Raw genomic sequence first — 23936 nt, 5'->3', positions numbered from 1 at the left:
TGGGCATAGATCAATGACAAATAAAAATCGCTTGTTAATACCACTAACAAGGCTGAAAATAGACCCACACTAACACGGTAGCATAATGAGGGTCCCTACCTTCAAACCGAAGCATTGAGAACTTTGTAAGTGTACAGACAGTTTAATAAGAAGATATTTTAAACATACAGTCAACTTCGTGTATACAGGCAGAAGCCATCTTTGAAATACAGCCTTTACCAGTTGATCTACGAACGCCGATCCAAGTGCGCTGGTGAGAATGATAAGGTGAGCGCGAACAGCAGGCTTGGATCGGCGTTCGTAGATCGACTGGTAAAGGCTGTATTTCAAAGATGGCTTCTGCCTGTATACACGAAGTTGACTGTATGTTTAAAATATCTTCTTATTAAACTGTCTGGACACTGACAAAGTTCTCAATGCTTCGGTTTGAAGGTAGCATTTTGCATTTTGTAGTTTGTGTTATTTTTTGCATGTTGATTCAGAATGTTTGGATTATTAATAAAGCCTGTTTTGTTTTTGACTACAGAAAATTAAGTATACCTGGGTCTTTAAGTTTCAGCCTGGTCCTCCTCACGCAAAAATATAGTGTGACAGTTACCAGTTAGAGTATATTACTGTTAACTGTTATACAGACAGTTATAGTACAGAGTTTCGAGTGAGAAAAAGACTGATTTCATTATTTGCTGCAAATCTTGCCATCATATGTAAGTTGACCTTGTGTATATTTAAACATGACAACCAATGAAATTTGCTATAACTATCATCTCTTGCACAATGTATCTTTGTATATTTGAATACACATGAACGTAAGTGAGATTCAATAGGTTTCAACCTTTTCTTCACACAAATTCAGACTTGAAATATGGCACACAACTCACATGGGCTACTGCTATATTAGCATATTACAGTTTGTTTTTATTATACAATATTTGATGTATGATTTTTCACTTTTATTCATAGTGACCAAAATATAAAGGGGACAAAAAACACACACAAAAAAAACATTGCATATCAAATGGACTGCTTGATGTCTCAACACACAATTTTAATGACAATTTGGGAGCTATCTTTAATGTGATCTGTCATCAGCCAGGACATTCAGCATAGCTTCTCTTTTTGTGTTCCACAAAAAGTCATAGCGGTGACAAGAGGGTAGGCACATAAATGAGTTGTGAACTATTCCTTTAAAGAGCTCATAAAGCTTTAGTAAGCAAGGCCATGGACACGCTTCCTCCTCGTGGGTCCAGGCGACTTTCTCAGCAGCTCGGTATTCAAACGGCCATGCTGGGCTGAAATACAAGCCCGCTGAAACCCATTAGTCACCGGACGCACTTTCAGAGAGGACACAATAATACACATAAATTAAAATGAAGGGACAGGCATTTGGCTCGCAGGTAGGATGTCCTTGGCTCAGACGTGGTGTGTAATACAGTATAGGATTAAAGGGAAGTGTGTGTGCCCACTAGAGCGCATGAGTGAGGGTGGGTTTCCTTACACTCCAGTGGCTGTGCCCACCTCAAGGGCAGGACACCATGTTCAGTCTCCTGAATCGAGGACAGGAACTGTGAGAAAATAACAGCTCTGTTTGTCCTACAGATACAGGCACAATGATAGTGCTTAAGACCCAAATAATGAAGACATGAGCTTTTAAAGACAACAATGTCCATTTTTTTGGAGACAAAATGGATCCTTTTTTCTCTTTTAATAAATGTATCTTATTTTGCACAATTCATCAGTGCACATTATTCTAAAGTAAATAAAGTCATTAACTTTATTTACCATTAAAACAACCTTTCAGCTGATAAACCAGGGCTTTTTAGCCCCAACAATCTCAATAATCTCAAGTCCAATTGCTTAGAAAGGTATCAGCAGTAAACAAAACCACACAAATAAAATACTTCATAACTTTGAATACTTCAATACTTAGCACCACCAACAATTTCAGACATCTACTATTCACCAGTAGATCATTCAGAATTGCAATTAAAAGGATAGTTTAAAATGAAAAATGTATGTTACTCCAAACTTGTATGACGTTCTTACCTCTGTGGAAAATATATTTTGAAGAATGGTGGTAACCAAACAGTTTTGATGAACACTAACTTCCATTTGTATGGGGAAAAAATACATTTTTAAAATATCTTTATCATCAAAATATCTATTCTTTTGTGTTCCACAGACAAAAGAAAGTCAAACAGGTTTGTAATGACATCAGAGTGAGGAAATTATGACAATTATGACAATTTAAGTCATTATAAATGGCTTTATAAGAGGCACAAGCACAGACATGTGAATAAGGCACACACATCAGGAATGAAGAGCCAGGGAAGATAACAGCATGACATTTGAAGCCGCTCGTGTTGAAAAGCAGGAAGTGGCAGGAAATGAGTATGGGTGCGTGAGTGTTCCCTCTCTCTCAGACAGCATGATAAAAGCCTGCTGAAGTCCAGAGCGTATATGCCGCAGTGTGTTCTTGGCACCCGAGCTGTCATGCTCAAAAGACCCAAAGCGCTCCACCATGATCAAAGAACATTTTCACGTGCAGAAACCCAATCCCACGTCTCGCGCTCATTCCGTCTCTCTGTACACTGCCAGCGCGCAGTCAAACACAGCACCGCTTTAAAAAATTACAGACATGCTGCTGTGATTTCCACAAGTCTTTTATTAGTAAATGCATTACATTCTCTCAGACTGCTAGTTCTTACCAAGAATGTGTGGATTTTTTTTTTCTGTGTTGATATTGGAAATCTGTGTAATTCATTGGATTAAGGGTGACCATACATCCTCTTTTTCATCATCGTCTGGCCGGGATTTCTAAATAGCCTCAAATGTATGGGTTTTGGATTTGTGTTCGTATTGACGTGCTCTCTTCAGTCCTCATTCATTCTATGTACGTGTAATCGCATGGCTTTGACCGTTCTCTGTAGATCCTGCCTTCACAATTATCTTATGTACAATGTCTGTATGCTACTGGTGAAACTTTGTAATCATTACCTTCAACAAACCAGATTCTCAACACACACATGCATGCATATTAACAGATTACAACATTCACACTGGGACCCATTCACTGAAACGCCTCGCTCACACAGTATGTGTAAAACCGGCATTTTAAAATGTAAAATAATGGAAGAATTACACAAGAATTCCCGGTCAGGATCACGTTAGCCAAAGGAATAAGCCCTTAGCTAAATTAACTACATTAAATACTTTATAATAAGACTAGGGGCCCTATTTTAACGATCTGACGCTGTTGCTATTTTACCGGCGGGATAAATGACTCTTGCGCCCGACGCAAGTTTAAAAGGGGTTGGTCTGAAATAGCTTCATTATTTATAGGTGTGGTTTGGGCGTAACGTGAAATAAACCAATCAAAGCGTCATCCAACATACCCTTTAAGAGCAGGTGCGCATGTTGCATGGCGGATTGTTATTATTATGGCGGATTTACCAGGCGCGCGCCAGGAGCGGTTCACAGCCGAGGAGAGCAACGTTCTCGTCAGGGCAGTGAAAGACAGAGAAGTGACGTTGTATGGGAGTTTTTTTTTTTTTTTTTGGTTCTTGACGGACAAACTAATTTGTCAGATCTCCTTTTATACATACGTGTCTTGCCACTATTGGGCAAACAGGTCTGATCCGTCATTACTACAATTAGCCTGAAAAATTTGGGTAAATGTGTACGCTAGATTTAGGCCTACATTTTTTTTACATCTTCATGGACACCACAATGATTTTCCTCATGTGTTAATATTTTTCCTTGTTATAATGTATGATTTGCAAAAATAAAAACTGCTGCATCAGTGTTGATGAGAGAATCAAAGTGTATGCGCGTTGTGCACCCGCTTCATTATGGCCAAGCATGCGTGCTTATAATAGCATTATGAACAACGCGCAACGCGCCACTGACTTTAGACTAGGTTTTTTCTGGTCAGTGGCGGAATTGTTTTCTGGAACTGCAAAATAGCACTAGGGAATGTTTGCGCCGAAACACGCCTGCTTTTTGCGCTGACCCGCCCAGGGAGCACAAGTTCATTTCCTAGTTTACCGACGTGCGTCTGTGGAGGGAAAAGCCCGCTTTGCGCGGGTGCAAAATAGGAATGATACATGCGTCAGTGTACAAAGTCATTTGCGTTGGGTGAAAGATAGGGCCCAAAGTGTCAGTCAATCACATGCTTGATTGCTCTGTTCCCCAGTGCTGCATGGGCTAAATAGCAACAACATGCACAACATGTACACACACATGCATTCCCGTTCAAAAGTTTGGTGTCAGTAAGAATAAAAAATATATATAATAATAATAATAATAATATTTTATTCAGCAAGGATGCATTGAAATTGATCAAAAGTGACAGTACATACTTTTTATACTGTTACAAAAATGTTTATTTCAAATAAATGGTTTTAAATAAATTATTTTAAACTTTCTATTCATCAAGCAGCAGAACTTTCAACAGTGATAAAAATAAGAATTGTTTCTTGTGCACCAGCATATTAAAATGATTTTTGAAGAATCATGTGATACTGAAGTGAACTGGAATAATGGCGGCTGAAATACATTTTAAAATATACTTATTTCTTATTAATACTTATTTTAAGTCACATTTTAAGTCATAATATTTGACTTAAAATATACTTATTTCTTATTAATACTTATTTTAAGTCACATTTTAAGTCATAATATTTTACAATATAACTGTTTTACTGAATAAATGCAGACTTATTTCAAAAACATAAAAAAAAAAATTACTGACCCCAAACTTTTAAACACACAAACAAGAATTGCAGAGAGAACAAAAAAACATCAGGTAGGCTTTATGGGTTGATGATAATTTTTCCCTATTTTCTCTAATGCAAAATGGAAGCTCTAGACACTGTGACATTTCATTTAATGGAGCGTTCCTCTTCTGTTCTGCCTGTTTTGCATAATAACTTTAACCATTCAAATTGCTCCGCTCCGATAGGGTCAGGTAGCAGCCCGGCAGCTGTGATCGCATTCATGCAATTAACGTTCCACCAAATGATCCGGCATAAACCTCAGCAAACGCTGCCTTATCTCCTGCTTTAAGGTCAAGAAGATGAAATGCGGTGCCAATTACGTATGTGTCAGCCCAGAAAAGCACTGTGCACCAAGATGGAAGAACTGCACCTGTGAAGATTTTAATCAGCAAGCTCGTATGATTCCTGATCAATAAGAGAGTGTTATCTTCAGCGCAGTGAGAGCAGCTTGTGTGGATCGGGTTTGGAGATGGACGGGTGAATGCTCTAAGAATATCCCTTTTAGTGCAGGGACTCCAAGCCTGTTGATATGTCTGCCAGCTGCCCAAGAGACAGCGTGGCAAACCTGTATACAGATGTCCTGACATAAGCATCGGCAGCATTTCATAGGCTGAAGTGTTGAGTGATAATGAGCTTCACTCTCTTGATTTCTCTTAACATACTGTTTTATGGAAGGGCCACTCTCTTCGCTACATTTTGATTGGATTTTGGTGGACTAGCACAAACAAATGCACAACACCATCAGATAAGGATGCTGGGACAACTGACAGACACCTCAAGCGCTGGAAGGACAGGACTTCTCATTGGTCCACAGGCAGTTTTCTGTCCTGCAGCCATCTTGAGACTAATCCCTAAAGTTTAAGCCATAAAAAAGCCATAAAAATTCCTTAGGACCCTTTGGATGCAAGAACAGTGGCTGAAAATGGCCAGCCATTTGATCCATCCAAATCCATTCATAACCATGTTTGAAAACCTTAACTACAATACATCCATTTCATACTTATTCAGAGAAATAAGTTCCCTCAATGACAGCTATTTGTAGCTGTTTGTTTGGACTCTATCACATTGAACACTGCCAAAGGTATTCTGGTGGTGTTTTGGAAAGTGAGAAATGCACTGGTAAAACCTTAAAGACACTGTAAAAACTTCTAACTGTGAACAAAATAAATAGTCTGATACAAAAATGATCAGGAATATTATTCAGCAATAATATTGGGATGCTCCGATCGGTCGGAGCATCCCTATTGATTACTCTCGTATATCTTTTTGTTAATAAGATGTATTATGTTACACTTGTGTCTTCCTTGTGCTGATAATACAGAAGAGGCTCTACAAGTTAACTGTATCTCACAAATCCTTCAGATTAATCAGATGACAAACTACCTCCAATTTACATACTTTTATCTATTCAACATACATCTTTGATTGTTATTTTACTGCTAAAACGAAATTCCTTAGCTGGTGCCCCGGGGAAAAGGGGGTAAGAGTTCTGACACATTCAAACTCGCCTTTGAATAACCAAAACTCATAATATTAATTTAGTGCCACCTGTGAAACTCCATAACAGGTGCCTCCTGTGAGAGAAAGTAAAAAATCAAACACAGTATTGATTTAACGTCTCTGCTCCTTATTTTTAGAAATTCAGATTTCAGAAAATATGGTAGTATAAATATAATCTACAACAGCAGTGGTTTCTTTAGTGGTTTATATGTTTATTATTATTAATATCTCAAGCTCTTGTTCTGGTAATAAAGTTGGCCATAGGTCATGCTCAGAGTTTGAATCCCCAGGAATCCCCTATCAGTGATCTCCCATAATACCACAGACTCCATCTGCCACTGCCTATGATTAACACGGCAGATATTATGAGAATGTCAGGCTGCTTGCACAAACAGGAACATTAGCTGTGTTTACATGGACCCTAATAATCTGTTTGTGATCAGACTAGTAGCACAGTCGGAATAAAAAAAGTTATAAGTAACCACATCAATCGGAATGAATTGGCCAAATCCGATTGAAATTTCAGTTGGATTGTAAGGGGTGGTTTAAATATTTTCTATTTCTATGTATGCACTTGATCAGATTGAAAACTGAAACTGGACATTTCTGTGCATGTGCAATGACAAAGAAATTGCATAATGACGTATGATGCACGGAATGAGCTGTTGTTGTTGTAGAATATAGTGTAATAAAATTGTGTCATTCCAAAATTATATTTTCTCTCAGTCTCAAGCAGCTTGTGAGTCGCAAGTACCAAAATGAGTGCCTTACTGCGCTTAAACGCCCAAATATACACACAATTATGTCAAAATGTCCATCTTGGCGAGTATTCAGTTAAACACAGTTAGTTTTGGAACCTAATTAGCTGAGAAAGATAACGCAAGTTGTGTAATACTATATTGGATCCGTGCATAAACTCTTAAAGTGACAGCAGTCTAATATTCCTGCTGCTGTCTGTCATGTCTGCTCTTGAGTGAATAACTTTTGTAACTAATTGTAATCATTAATCTGTATTTAATTTTTTACAATGAAGACTATCCAGTGATATTTCTGTAGCATTTCTTACCTGAATATAGTGTATACCCACCTGAAAAACAGTGTTTATTTCATATCTCTCCTTATTTTTATTGCATTTATGTGTTGTTGTTTGAAATTAGTTTATTGTTCTTATTCTTTTTACTTGAAATGAAATCAAATTCAGCATTGAAGAAAAGTAGATTTTTGTTTGTATATGCTGTCAATTATAGTTCTTTGAAAGAACATTGTAATCTGCAAAAAATTGGTATTGGCAGGTCACACAGTTACCAAAAAAAAAAAGCGGAAATCAGAATCGGTCAAGAAAATTGCAGGTTTTTTTTAAGAAAATAGAGTTGCATCTCTACCTTTATCCTTTAACCCACCCTTAAACCTTCCTACACCACCAAACCTGTCCTAACCTCACCTCAATAGCAGCACAACTGTTTTGCAACATGATACATCGTACCAAACGAAACCTTTTTTTTTTTCTCTCGATGTGAGTAGTAGTTAAAGAGACCTAATATAAAGTACACAGCTCGACATTAAGCATTGTCATGTGCGTGTCCTTTGGACAAGTAAATTATCATCGATCAGCTGTGTTATATCAGCTTTTACATACATACATCTGCATATATTTACCCCAGTGCGTTATTTTCCTTCATAAAGGCCTTATTTTAACCTTATTAAATGTATGCAATATCTTAAAGCTATTGATTGTACTTACTTTGCTTTTTTCAAGTATAAAGCATACATGCAGACGGTCTGCCTGACTTCATTTTGAGTACAAAAAAGAGAGACCTGATCTGTGAGTGGTAGCGGTGGAAGCTTTGGTTGGTTTGTGAGATTCATCTGACATTTATCTGATTGTCAATAGGCCTTTGTTTTCCTCCTCTCGCTTTCTCGCTCTCTCATCACCAGCACTGCAAATCAACACAAATCACACAAACGTCACCACAGGCAAATGACCATGTCAATGCTATGAAGACCACACATATCCACACCAGAGACATGAAAAAACTGCATCACTGTGTATCACCTTTGTCTATGAAACATTACAACCCAAATATGCTGATTTACAAATCAACCAATAATCCTAAGTCTTCAAGAACATAATATTATAGCATAATATTTGTCAATGTCAATATATCAGTGTTTCTTGTGTTTTGAATGTAATAAATGTAATGTAATGTAATGACATGAAATGAAATGCCTGGGTTTTGTAATATTATTATACAACAATAAATCGACGGCATGTCTTTCGATAGTTAACCAAGTTGCTCAGCAAGTAGTTCACTTGAAAGACATGGACAAACTATATTTCAGGCCTGTTCTAATGACACACAAGCAAATCTATTTCTCTTTGTTGATTGTGATAATGTCAGTATACTATCAAATAATCCACTTGTAGCCAAAAGAATCCAAATATAAACAAAAGCATGGTCTATTAAACACATAACATGACTTACGCCCGTTTCACACATACTCCGTTTGCAGTGCGTATGCGGTGCGCATTATTTTCCGTACCCATGTTAACATGTTAACAGGTTAGAGCTTTCACACTGCACGCGGATGCAGTCCGTCGATCCGTTCCAGTTGCGGTGCGTATACAGCAGTGCAGAGATCGTTTCCGCACCGAGTCTATTTTTGCTGTACTGCAAACGCTGAATTAAAGTGACAGCGCACGGTTCGCGGTCAAAATGAACACAGATTGACCTGAAAATGTAGTAATTTCACAATAAATGCATTTAATTCAATAAAATGTAGTAGTCTCACGATAAATGTATTTAATTAAATACTATTTTTTTCACAGTCATCTTTTACTTTAAGACCGGGGTTAAGCAAGGAAAACTACAATTTACCTCAACAAGCGCATAATAATGAACGACACTCGTCTCATTCGTGGAGGTGGAAAAACAAGTTCTTTGTGACATGCAAGATTTATTGTATTAAAATTTAAAAAGAAAAGGCATTAGAGTCGGCTGTTTTTGTCAATTTTAAAATGTTTGCGATTTTAATATAAGTACTTGGTTAAATATTTTACCACTTACTTGAGCAACTATAGAGAAGTAATGCATGGAATTATAGGCCTACGTTGATTAAATTGTGTTTAAACGTGCATACGTCCATTCAAGTTTGTATATGTGTACAAAGAGAATTGCAATGCTGACAAAACTTTTTTTTTAATAAAAGTTGCTGCATAACTTCTGGATTTGAAATAAAAATAGTGAGTAGGCCTATGTGTTTGTGGTACAGCCGCGGATCAGTTACGCACTGCAAACGCAGCATATGTGAAAGCACTATAGCGCGTGCTGCTCCTGTACCGCATACGCACCGCAACACGCACCGCACACGGAGTATGTGTGAAACGGGCGTTAGGAGGCACTGAGAACATATTCACGTGCATAGCATAATTGGCATAGCAGTGAATTCAGCAGTAGTTTTTTCAGTCTTTTTAAGGAGCTTGTCAACGGTGAGGCAGGCAGTCACTGAATACACAGTAGAGACACATAAAATCCCTCTCATATGGTTGCTGAGAAGATATAGGCACAAATAACAGCCAATGAGCCATCTCAGTCTGTCACTGTGCACTGCTTCTAAAATAAGGCACAAAGACACTATTTACACTCTCACTGCTGCTGTGACACTCCATTGACTTATTACACAATTCACACGCTCCACATCTGTTGAATGGCCTTAGAGATGTACTCCTCATTAAAAAGTTTTACACAAAGAAATGCCACTGTTGGAAAAATGTGTTTAAAATGATGTTCACTTTCAAACACCAGACATTTCAGTGGTTTTATTTGATATGGAGAATATCAAATGAAATCACCTTTGTATATACAGGCAACACTTATTTTAATGTTTTTGCCTTTATGGTTAATTTCTCTCCTGAAATTCTTAAAGGGGAAGTACCATGGAAAATAGGACTGCTCTTGTTGAAATAAAAACCTGATTGTATAGGTAACCAAATGTTTTGGTTACGAACATTCTTTAAAATATCTAAAATATCAGGAGCTTAGTTTTTCATTGAACTGTTCCTTTAAACCTCTTTGTTAGTGTCCATAAATGTTTGTTTTTTTTGGGGGGGAGGGGGCCTGGGGAGTGTGTACACAGAGCAGTCTAAAATCACTGACCAAAACGCTGACATTTAATTAGCGCTTCCCCAATGACACGTTTTAACTGTGTCAGTGTCTATTTTGTGCACACAACATGGATAAGCTTCAGCAGGTAAACATGTCAGCAGTGTAGATGACCAAACCATGAGTGCTAATAAGACCAACCATGAGACCAAACATTATGCTAGATATGCATGTTTGGCTTAAATATCAAGAGGCTTTAATTTACTTTGACTGGTTTACCGCCTAAGGACGCAACACCCTGAATAATATTGTTAATTTAGCTAAATTTGAGGGTTTTTTTCACTTTTCAGTTAAATGAAAACTTCAATTTTTTAGTTTCAGTATTTCGAACAAAAAAATTAATTTCGGTGCATCGGATGCAACAGGATTTTCATTTTAGGGTGAACTATCCAGTTAAGGTAAAATATGTTTTTCATGTTATTGTTGGCAATTTTATGTCAACTGATGCATAGAACAATGTCCTTGCCCTTCTGTTTCATCACAACTTTAAGAAAAGCCCATATCAGTCAAACACTTGTCTTAAAGTTACACTATCAGAAAAATAAAACCGTTTTCAGGAATTACAAAGTGTTACAAAAAGTGTAGAATATACCCCCATAACACATACATTAAAGGAGCTGGATGATAGAGCAGAGTATTCACAGAACAACTCTCTAAAGGTAGCAGCAGCTCAGAGGAAGACAGAGACAAAGGGACAACTGTCTGTCAACAGGCCCACTTGTTGCTCTCAGGGATTGGACAGATAAAAGGGAGATTGTGGTCGCCTTGACTCATGATATCAATTTGTGTGTGTTCTTTCAAGCTGTGCTTGTAAAAATAGCGGCGCCTTTGTGAGAGCCAGTGAAGCATTATGGATGACTCTAATGTGAACCGGGCTGTCCGGAACTTCTAGGATTTGAACCGAGATATAAAAGTAGTAAACTAAACATTCTGTGAGTCACCCATCTCTACTTCCGCACTTGTGTTTGTGGTGATTTTTAAATTCACTTCACCTCCTCCGCTGCGTTTAGCATTTAATTCTATGTAAAGTAAGATTTGTAAAGAAAAACTGGTATAAAGGTTTAAATCCATAAAACACTGCTCAGATCTTCTACAGTGTGAATGTCTTGGGTGGAGAGCTTGATCTCCTGAGAGCCTCCGGCTACGGACAATCTCTCCACAAACTATGATGGATAATTATATCATCAACTATTGTCAAAGAGCCCTTGAGGACTGCCTACGAAATACTCAAACAATTAACGGCTCATTTTATCGATAGCCGGATTTTTAAAGCAATTAAGCTTAGAAAATTCCTTTGTGAATTAATCAAAATCCCACTCGTAACACTGAATTTGAGGGAGGAGAGGTATTCCGGCACCAGAGAGAGAGAGAAAGTGAGCTGTGGCTTTAAAATCAAAGCCAGCTGGAATATGCAAATGACAGTTTTATGATCAGTAATGCTGTGGTGCTGATAGGGTTTCGCTGAGTGTACAATCACAGTCGAGCAAACTTCCTGAGGGAACGCTGTCCTCACCACCAAACAATGGACAGTTTTTCTCGTTATTACATGAATATTTCAAAAAGCCCATTTCTATGCTTGGCAAGCTGCAACCTTTTTGACTCATTCTGACACTATATGGAGAGTATACCGCACTTCAAGTCATCTATACCACAAACTAGTATGAAACAAGCATCATAGATTATATAAAAAGCATTCTGGGTTTGTTACAGTCTGGTTGAGGAAGACAACTCTAGACTAGTCTCTCAACTAGTGACGTGCCGTATTTCGTGTAACTCTGGAGTTCATGGTCCAACCACAATCCACTTAATGACTGTATGATACATATGTCATAAAACTGGACAGCATTTCTTCTTTGGGAAAGCTCTAATATGGTGCATGGAAACAAAATTGTGTTTACAGGGTATTCTGACTGTCTATTGTGCTTTATTGTGAGTTAATCCACATTAATTACTTTTAGATGGTGCTTTTTGAACAATGTGGACCAGAATTTATGTTGTTAGTCAGACGTATGGCTATAGGGGACTAACTCTGGACTTGTGAATAATGGAGTCTTACAGGAACGACAGAAGCCAGGCCATGCATTCAGTTCTTTCACAATCCTGTTTTTCTCCCATTGGCTGAGGAAAAGGCTGGTTCTGCACTGCTCTCTCTCTCTCTCTCTCTCTCTCTCTCTCTCTCTCTCTCTCTCTCTCTCTCTCTCTCTCTCTCTCTCTCTCTCTCTCTCTCTCTCTCTCTCTCATGCTGCGGTCGCTGTCAAACCCATCATCCTCAACCTCCTCCCGCCGAAAATGAGGTCACACGGAAAAAACGAAAAGTAAAGCTATAAATAATACACAGCTACCGCAGTGAGTGCATTCTGGAGAACAAGATATTTTCAGGGCACCATCTCTGCACAAAAATAAAATTCTTTAGGCAGATGAAAACATCTGTTTTGTTTTCCCAAAGCACTTCAGATTTTCTGTGCATCTGTTGTTGCATAAGACAACCGAATCTAAAGCTTTAGAGAAGATATTTAGGTATATATTTGTAGAACCAAATCAAAGATGAAATCAAAATTTACCTTCTTTAGGTTCTTAATACTCATTCCAGGTCGTATCATGCCGAATTCATCATTGCAGAGTAAAAATATCTTTTGCTTTGATGAATAACCTTTCATCAAAACTTGCTCCACCTCTAAAACAACCTTTCCAATGACTTCACCTAGCTATTAAGACATTTGTTTCCACAAACCTGATTTCAGGTCTGACTCAATTCTGGCATGGAATGGGTACTTTCACAATTCAATCAATATCTGATGTATAACGTTAAGTTTTTTTTTCTTTGAACATCCTGTTTCGTTGAAAAATGATTCACATTACAGAAATGGGTTGTGAATGCAGTTTCATATTGAACTGCATCACTGCAAAGGAAATACACTTGAACAAGGTCTATAAAAATGCTTAAGAACAAATAAAACAAGTCCTGAAACAGAACATTCAACGAAAAATTTATGGCAGGACTTGATTTTATCCATCGGGGATTAACTGAATGGCAAAACTGAGATTTCCAAACCAGAATGGAGCCAGACCTGAACGTGAGTTTACTAAAACAAATGCCTAAATAGCTAGTTGGTAACATTACCCAGTAGCTAGGAGACGGCAGAGGATAAAGAAAGACTTTCAGAGGTAAATAAATTGATGATAAAGACAAACATTTTTGTATTAGGAATAACATGAAGTGATGAATTGTACACAATAGGACCAGGAACGTGTAATAAGAGCATATGTTGACTTTAAATAATGTTTTAACAAAACCAGAAAAGAAAATACTTTATTCCACACATTAAAACCAAAATAAGACAGAAGATAATCACAAGCCATTATTTTCTACAGAAATAAGCCCTTTAATTTGAAAGTCTTATTGATTTCAGCTTGTGTTTCCACTCTCTCTCTCTCTTTCAAAGCAGCTCAACTCTAACATGAAAGGCTCAGAATGAGGACAGAACAGCCTGCCAAATAACATTTTTCTGAAGCTGGAGGCATGCGGCCAAAAAGAAATCTGTAAAGAAAGAGGAAGGGCAAGCGTGCATTACATTTATTATAAGACGGGCACTCTGCTCGCTGCTCTCTCTCCCTCTGAACAGTATTAATTTATGTCTTTAGAATGGAGACGCAGTGGTTTGGGTGCACTGCAGTCTGATCAGATGAACAGGGAGGAGGGCAGTGGTGGGGTGGCCTTGACCTTCATCGGGTCAGTCCGTCTATAGATGTAGCAGATTCAGCGTGTATGATGTAATATCTGGCAGAGAGACAAAATAAACCACCCCTAACCCAGAAAGAAGTGTTGTTTACAGGCTAGCATGCAGCTGCAGCGCTCACTGGTTGAGCTGTGTTTACATTACCTTAGCTTTATTCACATCTCAGTTAATCTATGCCACGAGCAAAAGCAAGCCTTTAAAGTCAACATGAATTCAAAATTGACCCCATTTACTTTCTTAATGAATGTTGCTGATCTTATTGAGTAGTTTCCAAAGAAAAAAAAATGATTTGTATGCATAATCTTTCATCAAAATGTAGCCTAATGACTTTCTCCATCACCTCTGAAACAACTTTCTTTTCTGATGGCATCACTTAGGCCACATATGCTATTAGATTCTTTGTTGAGTAAATACAGTCCTACACTGTAAAAATGCTTCAGTAAAAACCAGTAAATTGGTTAACAATAGGTTTCCTTACTATATGGTGAAAATTTCTGTTAGATTTACAGTTTTTGGAAGTGAAAAAGAAGTCATTGTATAATTTACAGTGAAAAAAACCTTAATTGACATTCAATAAAGTCCTTGCGTGACACTTAACAGTTGATGTATTTTCATTGAAATAACTATATTTCTTCTTTGTTAAATTAATGTTTCTTGCATTACTTTAGTGTCATCTGTTAATGAAATACGTTTTTGTTACTGTAAATTTAGTTTTGTTTTACAGTGTAAACTACATTTTTTTGGTCTTGAATATCCAGATTCACACAAAAATGTTCATATTACAGAAATAAAACTGGTTGAAGATGTATTTCCTGATAACCAGAGCATGTTACTCTGGCTCTCTTGACTCACCTTGTTGCAAAGAGCACCAATCCTGCTGTATCCTGACTCATAAATGCACCAGATTCACACCAGCGATTCTCTTATTTCCTGAACTCAGCGTGATGGTACAGCACAGTGCTAGTTTGTTCTGATTGCATTTGCAGGAGAAATCTGTAACTCCGAAGTCACCTGTGCCATCTAATCACCAGACATGTGTCTGGACGGCAAAGTCCCACTTCATTAGATGAAAGAACAAGGAAGTTGTGATGTAATATCACTGGTTACATCACTGGCTTCCACTTGCATAATAGGGTGCCGCAACAGGGCAGAGTGGCCTTGATCTAATGCAGACCTAAACACCTGCGTACCACTGAACTTAAGAACATGCTTGTTACCTGACCGCCTGCCTGTGTAGAAATAGCACAGCCGCCGTACTTAGAACACTGCAACCTCAGCTCATAAGCTTCTAATCTGCTATTCTTTATCGTAAACATGAAAACAAAAGAAATGACTCAAAGAGTTACAACTCCACTACGCCTAACTAAAGCACTTATGCATTAAGAAATAATTCAACTATAAATGACATTTCTGTCATTATTTACTCGCCTGCATGTAGTTCTTTCTTCTGGAGCACATAGGTTTCTGCAATTACATATTGTTATTTATGTTTTGTACATTTGTATTGTCACTAGTAATGACTTTGTTTATATTACCTCGCTAGGGACTATGGATATAAATTAGTTGCAATTTTGCAAATTAGTTGTAAATTTTGCAAATTAGTTGCTAAATTAATTGTAAATTATGTTGCTATAATCTGAAATGTTTACATTTTGTATTTTATACTAATGCTCATTACTGTGCATTGGTTTGTTTATTAAATAAACCAAAAATAAATTAAATGAGAAATTTAGCAGATTATTCATGCTGCTCTTTTCCATTCGATGAAAATTAAGTCCATGGGCTGCCACGCTCCAAAAATCACCATAAAAGTACTGTAAATCATGCCAAACATTAGCGGTTGTCATGTCTCGTAAGTGACTGGGGTGCACCACATTTAAATATGTGCATATTCTAATTGCATTCATGATATTTCTGAGCTATTATTTTTTTTACTTTTTCATTTTGGTCATAACACACCATAGTATGACTTGAACATAGGCCATATGGACTACTTTATGATGCATGTATTAGAGATGCGCGGTTGGCGGTTATAGCCGCGGACTCCGCGGATAAACCGCGGATCGGGCGGATGACGTGACGAAAAAAAATATTTTAATTAAATTCGGGCGGGTGGCGGGCGGTTTCTAGTCTCGCGGCTGTCATCAGCAGCGCCTTGTATCAGCGGATGGCGGGCGGGTGCGGTTTTGAAAATTGGTCAAAAACGTTGGTGCGGATGGACGGCGGACGGATGATGAGTTATGTGATGCGGTTGCGGATGAAATAATAACCCATCCGCGCATCTCTAGCATGTATCATCATTTTTGAAGATTGACAGTACTTGGTCACCATTCATTTGTATCGAGAAAAAAAAAGAAACCTAAAAAAGTCAGTCGGCAACCACATTAGGGCGCGTAAATGATGACAGAATTATAATTTTTGTGTAAACTATCCCTTCAGACAGTTGCGTAGGCCACGTGAGGAGGCGCATACAAGCGTTTCAGGGTCGCAGCAGTGTGATGCGGCCCGTTTCTGAGCAGGTGTGTGAGCGTATTTGTTTCCCTGGCGTGTCTGTTACCGGCTACGTCTTTCACGGATAATAACTCTTCCCGTTTCTCTCCATGCCGAGAGCATGTTGCACAGATTTGAAGCGTGTGACATTAATAAGAAAGTCTCTTTTTCATAAAAGGACTCCAGCAGAGATGAGCTTGTGGGGCTTAGCAGAGGCGTGTGTACGGCACATGTGCACGAGAGACAGAATAACCAGCAAGGACAGGCAGAGAACGGTAGCGCCCTGCTATGTATGTCTATCAGTCAGTGACCTTCTATGGGGCAGGTGTGTGTGTGTGTGTGTGTGTGTTAATAGTCTGAAGTCTTTAACACACTCAGTCAAATGCTCAGGAGTCATAAGCTGCATATCTGCTGCATCTGTGTGTAATACTGATAATGTGATCTATTAACTGTGCGGTTCATTTTCACAAGCTGTGTTTCTGGCAGCATTACACTGTGTCCTAATCAGGCGCAACGTGATAAGATTTCAGCAACAAGCAATTTGTCTGTTTACACTGAACATAAAAATACTGTGTGATGAGACACAATCAATCAAAAGCCACAGCCAATCAGAAATGTTTTCTCTGATTGCTTCTCCTGTCTGCGTCATTTATGTTCTTCTCCTGTGGAATTTGAGGGATTTGTCATGTAATATACAATAGGCCTAATGTCTATATTTAATAATTAACATACATGAGAAGTGGTACTTCAAATTTCATTGTATGTTCGACTACATGACATGATGTACCTGAATCCAAGCAAATGACAAAATGTGGTGTCGCATGGAAAAGTTGACTTGTATAATGTTGTGCCAGACATTTTTGATTTCCCACACATTTATGTTTCATGGAGCTGTGTTTATGGAGACCTGAACAGAAAGTGTTCTTCTGCACAGTTTGTGGACGTACTCAACTTTGCTATTCCTGTTCTGGAAGTCAGTCTGAGCTACACACTGCTGTCAGCAGAGAGGTAGAGGAATGAGAAAGCAAAAGAAGAGAAAAGAGCTCTGCTGCACAGCCTATAGTGCACTGTCCACCACCACACGGCAGACAGAGAAAGAGAAAAGATGGATGAGCTTGTTTAGTCTCAACAGTTGCACTGGCCCAAGAACGACCCTGCCAGACATATAAAACATTGTTAATGAATTAATTTTTTTTAAACTTTCATTGCAATGTACAAGACTATTCAATATAGTGCAATTCTACAAATGCACAACATCTCTGAGCATTACACATTGACAAAAGGATGAACAGACCTCCTGTCCTTGTCTACACATCTATAATCTGTCTAGACTGTCTCCCAGTTTGTTTACTGTTGTATATTGTTTAATATTGCATCTTGTACTGTATAGTGAGCAATAATGCTTTACTGTATATTGTTTTGTCTTACACATACTGTAGTATTGTTTATCCAATGTTAAAATGCATTATAATATTTTTGGATTCCTTGTTACATCTGAAATTGTTTGTTTGTCATGTGTTTTAATGCATTATACTTTGTAAAGATGTAACATAAGTATTATAATGTATTATAACTGTGGTTACAATTATTCATTAAACCATACAATGCATTACAAGGCATAATTAATGCATTAAAAATACTTTTATAATGCATTATATATAATAGCTTTAGGTAAAGTGTTAGCAATATCTTTCATCCTTCTGCCAGAATTTTGTATACAGGACATAATAACTTGCGTGTAATAAATATTTCTGTTTTCAAATATATTGAGAGGTTGTGTTTTGTTATTTGTACAGCCTGCCTATGTATCTATGAATACATTCAACGCTAATAAGACAGTCAAATTCATGAAAAGAGTGCAAAGACAATGAAGCCTACTTTTTGAAGAGGCCTGTCTAGGACTATAAGTGGTACAAAAGTTCAGCCCTTCATGTCCTGTGGACCTTACGTAAATACTACTATCTATGACCTTTACACTGCTCATTCCCACACAACACATTTCTGTCAATCACGCTAAAGCACTATATTGCGTTACCCTGTAGGTCTCAGTAGACCCTTTGAACATACAGGAACACAATGGCAACACGTCCCTTGTGCAGCGCTAAACTGCTACTTGTGCATGCATTTGGTGAAGTCATGCTTAAAACACAGCATCTGCACTTATCAGAGTGAACACTCTCGCTGGCCTCACCCTCTCACTCAACCTCCAACACATCAGAGGTGAAGTGGACCTCGTTTTTAGCCACAAACCTACAGTTGAAGCAGCTGTATGCAGTATTTCCCATGTGTTAAGGTACATTCTTGCGCTCCATCTGAATTGTGTTAATTCTTGGTGTATGTACACATGCTTTAGATGGACATCTTTGGCCGTTGCATCACCATCAGCATCGCACCGCATCAACGTATTGGTTTTTTGAAAGTGAAGCGTGTGATTCCTGCAGCTAAAGCGTCACCAGCAAGAAATGAAAAAAGAATAAATAAATAAATAAATCACCCAGTTTGAAAAACCCTCCTATCTGCCATTGGTATGAAAAAATACAGCCCCATGCCAAATTCTTGTCATACGATGTTTTGGATGTTACACTTGGGGAAGTCAAGTAACAAATTGTTTCTGTGCAAAATATGCATATGCATATGTGGCATATGTGGCCTAAACTAACTCATAGATGACTCTAATTAATTAACTAATAGGGGTGTAACAATATATCATGTCACAATATATCGCAGTACAAAAATGCAAAAGAATCGTGTTTAGTGACAATGTGTATTGTATATAGTTCACCCAAAATGAAAATTACTGTGAGAAAAAAAAAGAAGAGTTTCAGTGTGAGTACTACATTAAACTACTATATATAATGTTGAAGAGAGTGTATAATATTGCAATGGGGGAAATTTGTGGGTCCTGATAATGCCAAATGTCTTATGTTACCAGTAAAAAGTGTCCTATATTATTTTAAATATATCTAGTCAGTGACAGAGTACAAGCATATTTGTCTACAATAATTCTGTATTTTCAGCTTCAGCTTCAGAATCACGAATACTTTTATTTTGGTGTCACTATTGTCCTGTGCATTGGGTTATCAGCACCAAGTTTAACATTTTAATCAACATTATATTTTTTGTTAACCTTTTACCATATGTCTTGGAGTATCGAAATAATATCATAACGTGAGTTCAGTATTGTGATATATATTGAATCGTGGAATGAGGGTCTCTTTACATCCCTATAAACTAATTGAAAATAAATAACAAATTATATATATATCATCACCATGCTCTTTATATAAAATTGGATATAGTACGTCCAATACATAAGATATATATACATTGGATATAAAATTGGATATATAGTATGTCGTCCAAAATATTTATCCACATATATAGGCCTACAGTATATTCACAAATATATACTCACATTTCGCCGATATATACTATAGAGCAAATCTATTGGATTGTTTATATCATTGCAAAATATAAACCATATTATCACTCAGCTCTAATCTGTTAAATGTGACAATAAGGCATGAAGACATTAAGAAATTACAAACATTAACATCATGATTTTCTGTAAAGCTGCTTATAAACAATGTGTATTGTGAAACCCGTTATATAAATAGCTTTAACATTTTGAACTATAGTTGTCTATCCATTTTAAGAATGAAAAGTGGATAGAAAAACTATTTTTTAACAACCATTTCACCTGTAAAACTGTGTATCAAAAAATAGCTTTTAAAAACACTTCTTTTGATCCCTACATCCTGTTCATTCTATCATGCTCCATCAAGCTAGAACGCAAGATCATGTCCTGTGTGAACATTCCCATACACTACCGCTTGAAAAACTGTTTCTCTGAGGCTTCAAGCAAGCCGGGATTGTGTAAACGGAAGTCTCTCTCTATAAATAAACCCTAATGGGGGAAGATGTATTAGAGACCACCACAAAACTGCACTCCCACTGTGAAGATGCAGGCCTGACCCCACGTACTGAATCCTCTCATTAATATCCTTCCTGCAGTCACACACTAAGAGCAGGTCTGATAAAAAGATGAGAGTGCTGTTATGCAACGTGCCCTCAGAATGACACATTATACGAGACATATGCAGACACATGAGAGCTGAGGCAACACACAGGTAAGCCACAGAGCTCTCAGTTCCTGCCACTGCCACACAGCTGCTGCCGATGCGGGGCTGAAGACGACACAAAGAGAGAAACAGTAGTATTATGACAGGAAGCAGCCCCTGGGGCGACAGACGGGGGGGTTTTTGTCTCAGTGAAGGGTCACTGTATAGATCTCAACAATAACGTTTTTTTTCTGCTGGCCCAGACAGGCTTAAAACACACTTTTACTGGAAAACAAAGGCAACAAAACAGACCAAAATGTTTAAGTTACACTAACGTTACAAAGTTTAGGGTCAGTGAGATTTTTTTTTCTTTTTGAGATAAATTAATACTTTTATTCAACAAGGATGTATTAAATTGATCAAAAGTGACATTAATTACATTTATAATGTTACAAAAGTTTTCAAATAAAGGCTGTTCTTTTGAACTATTCATATTCATTTGAACTTCTATTCATCCAAAAAAAAATTATCACAGTCTCCAAAACAGTATTAGGCAGCACAAAAATTACATTTATAAATGTATACATTTATATTCATATAGAAAACATTTTAAATTGTAATGTTATTATTTTTTCATTGATTTCATACAGCACCAGAATATGGTTGTAAGTCATGTTTAGACTAATAAATAGTTATGTTCATACATAGCTTAAGATTAAAAAAGGCTAAATCTAACTAAATCCAAAGTAAGCTTTCAGTTTTAGTTTTAAGGCGCTTTATTGGCATGAAAAATATTTGTAAATTTGTATTGCCAAAGCATTTGAAGAGATTGCCGCGTGCAGTTAAAAACGCAAAAAAGAAAATGTAAACAATGTCACTATCTGAAATTTTAGATAGTCACTGAATTTATATGTACTGTATGGACCTGCATCAGTCAACAACTAGCCACATTACTGACACACATATGACGTGTAAACATGATAACACTGCATACTATTATTACAACCGTGTGATGAAAAGGAATAAAAGGGAGGATGGCAAACATGTCCCTTTGTTTTACAGTACATAGGTTTACAGCTGCCTTTACCCATGAATCTATAGTTCTGTGGGCTGAGGAGCTGACTGAGAAACCCAAATCACAAGTGAGCACCGACACAAATCAAAGCCAAATGTGCAGAGGGGGGTTTTGGTGAAGTCATGTCCCACACCCACCCATCAGCCGGGCTTCATTACTCACAGAGACAGTCCTTTCAGTGCAGGCAGGAGAGAGCCGCCCCAGGCGATCCCTGTACACACTGCTGTCTATGATTGCTGCCATTAAGCAGCCAGCTGTGCTGCTGGCAGTGAAAGATCATCTGTGTATTCCTCCGTCTCAATGTACCATGAGTATGTACCTCTTCTCGCCCACTGTCTCTGCACAAAACACATGCATGACACTTCGCCCTCTGTGCTGCCAACATACAACCTGACAGGGCTGGCAAACTCAGTGTCCCGAAGGCGTCATAAGACACAGACAGACATACGATGCTAGAGCAGGGGAGAGAGGGAGAGAGGGAGAGATAGAGAGATGGGGGGGGGGGGGGGAGAGAGAGAGAGAGAGAGAGAGAGAGAGAGAGAGAGAGAGAGAGAGAGAGAGAGAGAGAGAGAGAGAGAGAGAGAGAGAGAGAGAGAGAGAGAGAGAGAGAGAGAGAGAGAGAGAGAGAGAGAGAGAGAGAGAGAGATAGGGGGAGAGAGGGAGAGAGAGAGAGAGAGAGATTATTGTTATAGCCAGTCAGAAAGAGACCAGAAGCAAAGGTCACAAGCAGTGGTGCATCTTCCACCAGCAAAACTACATAAACACAGACGAAAACTAGAGGAACAGTAAAGCAGTGTTTCCCCACAGGATGGTTCTGAGGGTCAACAATAATAATAATAATAATTTTGTATTATTAAATACTTATTATTATCATCATCTCTAAGACAGAAAGTGCACTGTAAAATAATTAATATTTCATAATAAATTAATGAATTATAAGTACATGAATTACTATATTTTGGTCCTTTAAGTTTCTATTATAAAAAGTTTACAAATGCATCTTGTTACAAAACACCCAAATGCAGAGATGTAGTTTGCTGATTAGATATTCACAGACACTATACTTAATTAAATCGCAGCCTTTACATTTTGATAAGTGCACTAAGCAATATTGCGATTTCGAATTTTAGTTTGATGGTGCAAGCTATGGTGCAACATATAATGTTAATGAATTGTACAATAATAATATTAATTGTACAATAATTGTACAATAATAAAAAATTATAATAATAATTTAAATTATTTTTAATAATAAAAAAATTGGTCACATGGCAATTCTCGATTAATGCGGTTCTTTTAAAGAATCCGAAATTTTCGCACGTTAAAAAACAAATACGACCTCACCTTTTGTCAATCACATTCACACACTGTCTCCGAAACTTTCGTCAAAAATTCGGATCGTATTCTGCATTTTTCACATCCGTAGCTAGCCTTTTGAGAGGTGTTTTGATTTCAGAGCCACCGAATGATGAATACGAAAAAACACATACGAAAATTTCTGACTCAGTGTGCAAGGACCTTAAGAGAGAGCACATGGTGTGTGTTATCTGGGTGTTTGATCTGTTGCTGTGCCACATGACCAAACCTAAACCAATCACTGTGTTATCAGCTCAACAGCTGTTCGGCAAGATCCCCATCACAAAATGACTAAAAATAACTACATGTGTGTTAAACAACACCCATTTCACTGTCTAAGCTGCCAAACCTTTGCGCTTTAATCAGCATTTACAGTTAATATTAACGGGAGAACTTGTATTACTGGGCTTGATTGTTTAACAGCAAAAAACAAAGGGAAAAAAGGGTTTTCATTTTGCTTCTGCAGCATAAGGCCTCAAACACACACTTTTCACATCATAATGATGAAGCCAAAACATTGAAGCCAAACCGTTTATTAAAGTCACTCATGTGGGCTGATGAAAATAATGGGTTTGAAGATTTTAATCCATAGCATTGTTCCTTCTGCGGAAGGATTTCATCCCTTGAAAGCAAAATGAAGACAGAAAGCTTTCACTAAACAAGACAGCGGGGCAGGGGTCTGTGCGTTTATCAGCAGTAAAGATCGCCCTTATTAAGGATACAGGTCAAGCAGGGCTAAACACAATTAAGCCATCAGAGAGTTAGCTACATCAGCATGAATG

The 23936-nt window shown here is 37.7% G+C and overlaps 1 protein-coding gene across 3 annotated transcripts in view; it reads right to left on the bottom strand.

Moving 5' to 3' along the window:
* The window catches only part of jmjd1cb (jumonji domain containing 1Cb), a 152054-nt gene that overhangs the window by 50540 nt on the left and 77578 nt on the right, over nucleotides 1–23936 (bottom strand). The window lies entirely within an intron of this gene.

The sequence above is a fragment of the Rhinichthys klamathensis genome, unplaced genomic scaffold, assembly GCF_029890125.1.
Source record: "Rhinichthys klamathensis goyatoka isolate OS25496 unplaced genomic scaffold, OSU_Roscu_1.1 h1tg000035l_1, whole genome shotgun sequence".
In the NCBI taxonomy this organism is placed as follows: domain Eukaryota; kingdom Metazoa; phylum Chordata; class Actinopteri; order Cypriniformes; family Leuciscidae; genus Rhinichthys; species Rhinichthys klamathensis.
The sequence above is the reverse complement of the archived record's forward strand: the minus strand, read 5'-3'. Positions and strand labels throughout refer to the sequence as shown.